Here is a 9802-nt window from a genome sequence, read left to right as displayed (position 1 = left end):
GTTTTAGGCCAACTTCTTCACTCTCCTCTTTCACTTTCATCAAGAGGCTCTTTAGTTTTCTTCCCTTTCTGCCATAAGGGTGGTGTCATCTGCATATCTGAGGTTATTGATATTTCTCCCGGCAATCTTGATTCCAGGTTGTGCTTCATCCAGCCCAGCTTCTCTCATGATGTACTCTGCATATAAGCTAAATAAGCATATAATATTATGATGGTTTGCCATATATCAACATGAATCAGCCATAGGTACATATATGTCCCCTTCCCTCTTACTCTCCCTCCCCTCTCTTCACCATCCCACCCCTCTAAGTTGTCATAGCACTCCAGGTTTTGGTTCCCTGTGTCATACAGCAAATTCCAACTGGTTATCTTCTTTACATATGGTAATGTATGTTTCAATGCTACTCTCTCAAGTCATTCCACCTTCTCTCTCCCTTACTATTTCCAAAAGTCCATTCTCTAAGTCTGCATTTCCATTATTGCCCTGTAGATAGGTTTGTCAGTGCCATCTTTCTAGATTCCATATATACACGTTAATATATGTTAGTCTTTCTTTTTCTTTTTTTTCTTCTTTTTTTTTAATTTTAGTTTTTTAAATATAAAATGATGATATTTTATTTTATTTTTTTATTTTTTATTTTTTTCTGACTTACTTCACCTTGTTTAATAGGCTCTAGGTTCGTCCACCTCTTTAAAAGTGACTCAAATACATTCCTTTTTATAGATGAGTAATATTCCATTGTATATATGTACCACAACTTCTTTATCCATTCATCTATCAATGGACATCTAGTTTGCTTCCATGTCCTAGCTAAATAGTGCATCATCAAAAAGTCTGCGAACAATAAATATTGAAGAGGGTGTGGAGAAAAGGAAACCCTTTTTTTCTGTTGGTGGGAACTCAAATTGATACAGCCACTATGGAGAACAGTATGGAGACTCCTTAAAATCTAGGAATAAAACTACCATATCACCCAGCAATCCCACTACCAGGCATATACCCTGAGTAAACCATAATAAAAAAAAAAAAAAAAAAAAACCCACATGTACCCCTACATTCATTTCAGCCTTTATATTTTAAAACAACTTCTCTTTCTTTTTCCCTTCCCTTTCTGGAAGTCCCGTAATGCAAATATTGTCCCATGTGATGGTGTTCCATTCTCCCATAGGCTTTTATCTTTTTAATTTTTTTTCTTTTTTTGTTCCTCTGACTGAATACTTTTAAACGACTTATCTTCAAAGTCACCAATTCTTTCTTCTGTTTGACTGAGTGCACTGGTGAAGTTCCCTATTGAAAATTTTAGTGTAATAGTTATATTCTTTAGCTCTAAAATTTCTATTTGATTTTTTCTTGTTTTTATTTCTTTTTTGTTGTTGTTGAACCTCATTTTGTTCATGTACTTTTTTTTAGGTTTTATTCAGTTGTTTATGTATCTTCTCTTTTAGTTCCCTGAGTTTCTTTAAAATATTTTGAGTTCTTTATCAAGTTGTTGTTAGGGCTCCATTTCTTTAGGGTTAGGTATTATGACTCTGTTCATTTCCTTTGATAGTGTTCAATATCTCTGATTATTTGTCATCCTCATATCCTCGTATTGATATCTCCACATTTGAGGAAGTTGTCACTTCAAGTCATTAGAGCTTGGCTTGAAAGAAAAAGTTATTCATCAGCCAGTTCAGCCTGGGATTGTGGAAGGGCCAGTTCTTAGCATCCATGGACAGTTGAAGCAAACTGCCAATACTCTCATGTTGAGTGAGGATACTTGCTGGGCTCTGAGATGAGGGAGGGATGGGTCTGGCCTTATAGTTGGGCAGGGCTGCAGTCTGGCCTCTTTGGCTCGGCGAAACTCATGAAGGGCTCCTTGTTCTAGCAATACTCCTAGCAAGGGCCCTCGATGGACAAGGCTGCTGTTAGGGGTACAGGACTTCTGTCAAGATTTGCAGCATCAGTTGCAGTAAGTCCATAACCCTTTTCCTTGTTCCTACTGTCCATGAGTGGTACATCAAAGACAGTTCCCTCGGTGTTCCATGTGGGATAAGAGAGAAGCATACCTCACAAACAATGTCCTGAAACCCTGGGGAAGTGGATGTAGGTCTTAGTTTCTGTTTCCTAAACTGGAGAAATCATAGCCAAAGAGATCCTTCTCAGCATATTGCTGTTTCAGCTCAGGGAAGGAATGAGAGTGTACAAAATGAAACATTTACTCTAACCCTTCTTGGTGTGTTTTTCTTGTTCTTTTGTGCCCCACCAGTGTACTATTGGAGAGGGCAATGGCAACCCTCTCCAGTACTCTTGCCTGGGAAATCCCATGAACGGAGGAGCCTGGTAGGCTGCAGTCCATGGGGCTGCGAAGAGTCGGACACGACTGAGCGACTTCACTTTGACTTTTCACTTTCATGCATTGGAGAAGGAAATGGCAACCCACTCCAGTGTTCTTGCCTGGAGAATCCCAGGGATAGGGGAGCCTGGTGGGCTGCCGTCTATGGGGTCACACAGAGTCAGACATGACTGAAGTGACTTAGCAGCAGCAGCAGCAGCAGCAGTGTACTATAGCCTTGCACTTGAGGTGTCAGACTCTCTTTTCATTTGTGTATAGTTGCTAAATTGTTCTTCTGTGAGGGAACTAGGCCCAAGGTGCCTCTTTGCCATGTTGCTAGTGTTACCTTAGATTAGCCGTCAGCCTTAAAATGAGTATCTATGCTGATAATAAATATGTCTTATTATGCCACCAGCCAACTTTGGAAGAATGGAGGCTTTCAAATGTTGATAGAACTGAAATATTACATGAGATATGAATTACCAATGTATTAGAGTCATTGAAAATTCTCTAACAAATTTATATTACTCTTTATAAAACCCATATTGGGAAAAAGTTATCTTAAAAAAGAAATTTCAGACCAAATTGTGAAAAAAGCTACAAAGTTTTGGACTAGAAAAATTAAATTCCTGTTACTTCTACCCAGAAACTCCAATTCATAATTTCATAAATACCTAACTCTATAAGAATTTAAAAATTATAAATCAAGGGTAAATAAGAACAACATGGGAAAATGGAAATTACATGATGGGGATTTTTCCTTACAATTTTTCAGTTGTATAATTGTGTGGCTTTTTCATGCCACTGACCAACTCATTCAGAGGGAATATGCTAATTATTTTGGAATCTTGCAATGCTTATATAGGGCTAAATAATTTAGGAGATAATACAAAGATATGTTGCTTGAAAAAATACTTTACCACTAACTCCTAAGAAAGCCATCTACATCCAATGTTACCTGGAATATGGTGGCAAATAGACTTGATCAAGATTAGACCTTTAGAAGGTATCAAATATTTTTAGCAATGCTGAGTATGACGTTTAGATGGCCAGACAAGTTTCCATAGGCTAAAACTGATGCCCAAGTATATTATCTGTAACACTATATAAGATCTATATAGATCTATAACATCTAAAATATATCATCTCAACTTTTGGAATTCCTAAATATCTAGAATCCAATAAATTGCTTCTATATTTTTTGTAATTTAGTAGCTATGTAACATCCTTCAAATACTCAAAATTTGCCTACTTATTACCATTTCCAGTTCCTAAAGAGTGGAATAAATGAACCATATCCTAAAATTTATTTGGCTCAGTTACATTAAACCACTCATGGTGGCCCAAAGCCTTACCATTGGTATCACTGAAATTAGATTAACTCCCTCTAGTAAGCATAGTATTTCTCAAATATCATTTAGAAGATGTTTGAATTTAGAGATTAAGCCTAATCCATTTTCTGATGCAATAAAAAGTAGTCATGATCAAATATAATACTTAAAGATTTTTTGGCCTTCCTGGACTTATTTTGCCATCATATAGCCAGATGCTATAAAAATTCCACTGAGGAGGTGTGTCATCAATATTGAACAGGAGATCTGGTATATATCGCATTGTTCCAATATCTCACCAGAGAGGTTTATTGATAATTCACCCTGCCATCAAGGTAAAGAAGAAACCCAAGTAGAGGCATATTTCTCTTGTGAGATCAGCACCTATGGTTGAGTGGACCTCAATTCCCATTAAGAAAAAGAAGAAAGTGAAAGTGAAAGTCACAGTCATGTCCGACTCTTTGTGACCCCAAGGACTATGCAATCCATGGACTTCTCCAGGCCAGAATACTGGAGTGGATAGCTGTTCCCTCCTCCAGGGGATCTTCCCAACCCAGGGATAGAACCCCAGGTCTCCCGCATTGTAGGCAGATTCTTTACTTTCTGAGCCACCAGGGAAGCCCATTAAGAACTTTAAGGTTAAATTCTCTAGATAATAATTAAAAAGTTTCTCTCGTGGACAAACAGCAGGAGAGATAGATTGCTGTATTACTTAATTATCTCGACCACTTATAATTTTGATATTTATCCTATTTCATGTTAGTTGAGCATGAAGCTTATGGTGTTAGTCATTCTTCCTTAAAACTGAATATATTAACCTCAAGGAATTTTGAATTGAGTACAAGTGTTCTGAAAATGGAGTGGAAACTCTAGAAACATCTATTTTGTCATAACACTTCATATACTTCAGTTGGAAGAATGGAAAATGTCCAAGTCCCATCGACTATCAATATTACCCAAATAAAGCAATCTTAATTGTCACCCTTTGTGTTATTGAATATACCACTGGAAGAATTTTTTAACCCATCAAACTAAATACAAGTATATTCAAACTGAAAGTCCCTGAACAATAACACAAAACTCCAACTGCTCTCTGTCTGCCATTGGAGTCCAGTTTAACATAACTGAAATTAATGTCAATGAGAAAGAAATATCCCCAGCCCAAATTATAAAAGGTAGTTCCTTGCAAAGTCCCAAAATGTATTGTCCCATTAAAAATAAGCCTACCTTGTTTAGAACTTGACCATCTTTATTCCCCATACTTAAGGTTCCTAGGATCATCAAATGAATTATTTCTTTTACTATTACTACTTCTAATTTGAGTCAGTTAAATTATACTTGTATGCAATAGGCTTTATCATTATGAAAAGCTTTTACATGAATATTAAAATGGTGTCATGATCAAACTAAATAGATTTACTAAATCCTATGTTTATAGATAACTAGAAACTGAGGCCACAATTGCAAACTCTACTGATATAAAAATAGAGACAAACATACTTAGTGTCTTGGAACAATTGCAGAAAGATGTAACTCAAATGCAAACAGGGTGGAATCAAACCTAATACAGAAAACAGCAATAGAGAAAAGTGAAAATAGAATTGAGAAGTAACTTGTAATTGGACATCTGGGAATGAAACCTGCTGGGGGAAAAAAAAAATGTAGCCAAATATTTTTCACAAACCTTCACTCATATAACTGAATAACAATTAGTTATTCAACAGCTGCAGAACTGAAATACAAATTTTCACCTATTTAGGGCAATAGTTAGATTTGGGCAGTTACCATATATGAAGAGATTAATAATATAAAAAGATTAATCATAGATGGAAGAGCTGAAACTTAGCAATCGCAGATTGAAACTTCTGAAAACTACAAAAGCTAACTTAACTAAAAGATACAAGTTTCCTCCTGTACATATTTGAAACTAATATGTTAAATGGGTACCTGTCCTTCAGGGAGATATATTTGAATTGAGACAATAGAACCTTAAGAAAAACATTTGTGTCTATACCAATTTATGTGCTTATAAGTGAAGAAAATGTTCATCCATTATGCTTTGTTTAATGATTTATAATTCTTAATAGTGTTGCAGATTTGGGTTCTATCCTTGGCTTTTTTTTCCTCTCTCTCTCTTTACTTATCACAGTAAGATATACTGCTAGGAATTACACCTTCACATTAAGTGTCAAATGGCAGCCTTAGCCATAAATTCATTCCAAATGTATCACTGGCCAAAGCAGTTAGGTTTATTCTTTTAATCAGCCTGAATATTGATATGAAAGTGAAAGTCGCTCAGTCATGTCTGTGCCACCCCATGGACTGTAGCCTGCCAGGCCTCCTCTGTCCATGGGGATTCTCCAGGCAAGAATACTGGAGTGGGTTGTCATGCCCTCCGGATGGAACCCAGATCTCCCACATTGCAGGTGGATTTTTTAACAGCTGAGCTACCAGGGAAGCCTGAATATTGATATGGGATAATCTTATCGATTTGACTGATCTACTTGATGTCATCTTATGACAAAATAATCGTTGCTTATTATTTGAATTTCACTTGATAATTGTCAAGAAAATTTTTATTAACCACTATATAGAAGAATGTTTACTACTCATCCAGGTCTCCATACATGACTAAAACCAATATTTATATAATATCAAAGAAAGAAATGAACGTGAAATTGCTCAGTCGTGTCTGACTGTTTGCAACCCCATGGACTGTAACCTACCAGGCTCCTCCATCTAGGCAAGAGTACTGGAGTGGGTTGCCACTTCCTTCTCCAGGAGATCTTCCTGACCTGGGGATAGAACCTGGGTCTCCCGCATTCCAGGCAGACACTTTACCATCTGAGCCACCAGGAAAGCCCACCCGTGGGATCCTAATAGTGTCATGCTGCCTTAGGGTCACTGAAAAAATTTTAACAAATGAAAGACTCTGCCACCATAGATTAAAATATGAGATTCAGTAATTTTCTATTATTATTAAACCTAAAGTTGATTATATTAATGAGGAAACCCATATATAAATTTCAGTGCCTGTATATCATGTTAATGCATTATTTTCAGTGTAATGATGTTTATCCTATGAATGTTGGAGGATGCTTGGAAATGAATACTATTTGTAGTAGCCTGATAATTGCTTTGTTTCATGTCACTTCATATGCATCATTTTAGGAGAGTTCATATTTGGCAGTAGACAATGCCAGATGTTACTGGTATGGCATCTTTTGATATTAGAGTAAGAAAAGGCAGCCCACTTCAGTGTTCTTGCCTGGGAAATCCCATGGACAGAGGAGTTTGGTGGCCTACAGTCTATGCAGTCACAAAGAGTCAGACACGACTGAGTGACTGTATATACACATCTTTTGATAAATAAATAAAGGATAATAGTTGAGACAATCTTGTGTTCTCCTGACACCTTCTGAGTGGTTCTCCAAAGAAACCTGTATTTTGTGTCATTCTTGTATAGGATTATCAGTAGTCTACAACCTCTACACTAGATAATTTTCCGAGTATTGACCATATTGTTTCATTATTCAAGCATTCAAGGGTCATGTTTCACAAGACTTAGTTCTATATTTTAATACCTGTCCTACTCCTGTACTTAAATAATGAGTACAAAGAAGGAACATGGTTTGGCTTGCAACCTTTGAAAATTAATGTGATTCAGGTGCCCACTACTGAATATATCAAAATGCCAGTGCAAATTGGTACCATAATTGGCTGGTATGTATATTCAGGTCCAAGTGTATGAATGTGTATCAAGTGCCAGGGCTTGGAACAATGATGAGAACTTGTAGTCTTAAAGTAAGATGAAGACCTTACTGATCATGAAAATCATGATAAATATAATTAAAATGAAGATAAACCTAGGTGACAATACAGGGAAATATGTTAATATAGGATATCATTATATCCTTTTTAGACATTGTATTTGGGATTTGAGACAGTGAAACCTTGAAAGAAACTCATGTGAACCAATCCTATCTATCTAGCTCAAAGATAAAAAAAAATATTCATCCCATAAACTTTGTTTCAGAGATTTATTTTTTTATATACTACATTCAGAACCTAGTCCACTTCTTTTATCTCAATGTATCTTTGAGTAAGACATTCAACCAAGAAATGCAACACTGCATTAATGATAGGTGTCCAGTTACCTTCGGTCATGTTTATATTCCAAATAGAAAATAGACTGAGGAAGATGCACTCCTAAGCATAATAGGTTTAAGCAGAAGACAAACTGAATAGGGATATGGGATTTCCTTTTGAATGAATGACTAACTTACTTGATATAAGCTTATAAATTTCATTTGAACATGAAATTAATAATACTGAAGTTGAGAAATTTTGTTTCACTGGTCCACAGCATAGTGGTTAATCTAATCCAACAAACATGATGAAAATATTTTTATATTTTTACAGGATTCTATTTGAAGTACTAAAGAATGTCCCATACTGAAGGAAAACGACATTAAAAAGGTTAGAGATACAGTAGTACTGTCATAGAACCAAAATTCTTCCCTAATATTTAGTCTATACACTAAGAAATGTAAAAAATTATAGATCCTAATGTGGACTAACTGTATAATATAATAAAGAATATGCTATAAATGATGTCAAAAGATCATCATTTACAACTGAACATGAGTCACCGAATTAGAAATAGATTTTTTCTCAATGAGCAACCAGATAACATTAAGGGCAAATCCAGTTTTTTGGATGACCCTGTACAGAAATAGTCTGAGACATTTTCTGAGCCATGTTTGCCGCTGCTGCTGCTACTGCTAAGTCGCTTTAGTCGTGTCCGACTCTGTGCAACCCCATGGACAGCAGCCCACCAGGCTCCCCTGTCCCTGGGATTCTCCAGGCAAGAACACTGGAGTGGGTTGCCATTTCCTTCTCCAATGCATGAAAGTGAAAAGTCAAAGTGAAGTCACTCAGTCGTGTCCAAACCTTAGCGACCCCATGGACTGCAGCCTATAAGGCTCCTCTATCCATGGGATTTTCCAGGCAAGAGTACTGAAGTGGGGTGCCATTGCCTTCTCCGATGTTTGCCACAGGTTGGTGTAATTTATTTTTACCTAAATATATAAGAAGATACATTTACATGCATTATGAAATGAGTTTCCTCTGAGATTGGGTTATTGTTCAGTCTTTAAGTCATATCCAACTCTTTGTGACCCCATGACCTGCAGCACACAGGCTTCCCTATCCTTCATTATCTGCCAGGGTTTTCTCAGATTCTTGTTCTCTGAATCTTCCCCCTCATACTCTGCTGCCCCCTTCTCCTTTTGCCTTCAATTTTTCCCAATATCAGCATCTTTTTCAATGAATCAGCTCTTTGTATCAGGTGGCCAAAGTATTGGAGCTTCAGCATTCGCATTAGTCAGTCAGTTCAGTTGCTCAGTCATGTCCGACTCTTTGCGACCCCATGAATCGCAGCACGCCAGACTTCCCTGTCCACCACCAACTCCCAGAATTCACTCAGACTCATGCCGATCGAGTCAGTGATGCCATCCAGCCATCTCATCCTCTGTCACCCCTTCTCCTCCTGTCCCCAATCCCTCCCAGCATCAGAGTCTTTTCCAATGAGTCAACTCTTCGCATGAGGTGGCCAAAGTACTGGAGTTTCAGCTTTAGCATCATTCCTTCCAAAGAAATCCCAGGGCTGATCTCCTTCAGAATGGACTGGTTGGATCTCCTTGCAGTCCAAGGGACTCTCAAGAGTCTTCTCCAACACCACAGTTCAAAACCATCAATTCTTTGGTGCTCAGCTTTCTTCACTGTCCAACTCTCACATCCATACATGACCACAGGAAAAACCATAGCCTTGACTAGACGGACCTTTGTTGGCAAAATAATGTCTCTGCTTTTCAATATGCTATCTAGGTTGGTCATAACTTTTCTTCCAAGGAGTAAGCGTCTTTTACTTTCATGGCTGCAGTCACCATCTGCGGTGATTTTGGAGCCCCAAAAAAAGACAAAGTCTGCCACTGTTTCCACTGTTTCCCCATCTATTTCCCATGAAGTGATGGGACCAGATGCCATGATCTTCGTTTTCTGAATGTTGAGCTTTAAGCCAACTTTTTCACTCTCCACTTTCACTTTCATCAAGAGGCTTTTTAGTTCCTCTTCACTTTCTGCCATAAGGGTGGTG

The 9802-nt window shown here is 37.4% G+C and overlaps 1 long non-coding RNA gene across 3 annotated transcripts in view; it reads left to right on the top strand.

The window, feature by feature from the left end:
* The first annotated feature begins 8023 nt into the window (after nucleotides 1-8023).
* Nucleotides 8024-9802, top strand: part of LOC147349845 (uncharacterized) — a 148748-nt gene continuing 146969 nt past the window's right edge. For all 3 annotated transcript variants that reach the window (XR_015150171.1, XR_015150172.1, XR_015150170.1), the window contains exon 1: nucleotides 8024-8124. This is a non-coding gene — a long non-coding RNA (uncharacterized LOC147349845). The remainder of the gene's footprint in view (nucleotides 8125-9802) is intronic.

Source organism: Bos grunniens, chromosome 21, assembly GCF_055505025.1.
Source record: "Bos grunniens cultivar Pamir isolate PY7600 chromosome 21, Bosgru_T2T1.0, whole genome shotgun sequence".
Classification (NCBI taxonomy): Eukaryota; Metazoa; Chordata; class Mammalia; order Artiodactyla; family Bovidae; genus Bos; species Bos grunniens.
Note: the sequence above shows the minus strand (reverse complement) of the source record. Positions and strands in the feature narration are given on the sequence as shown.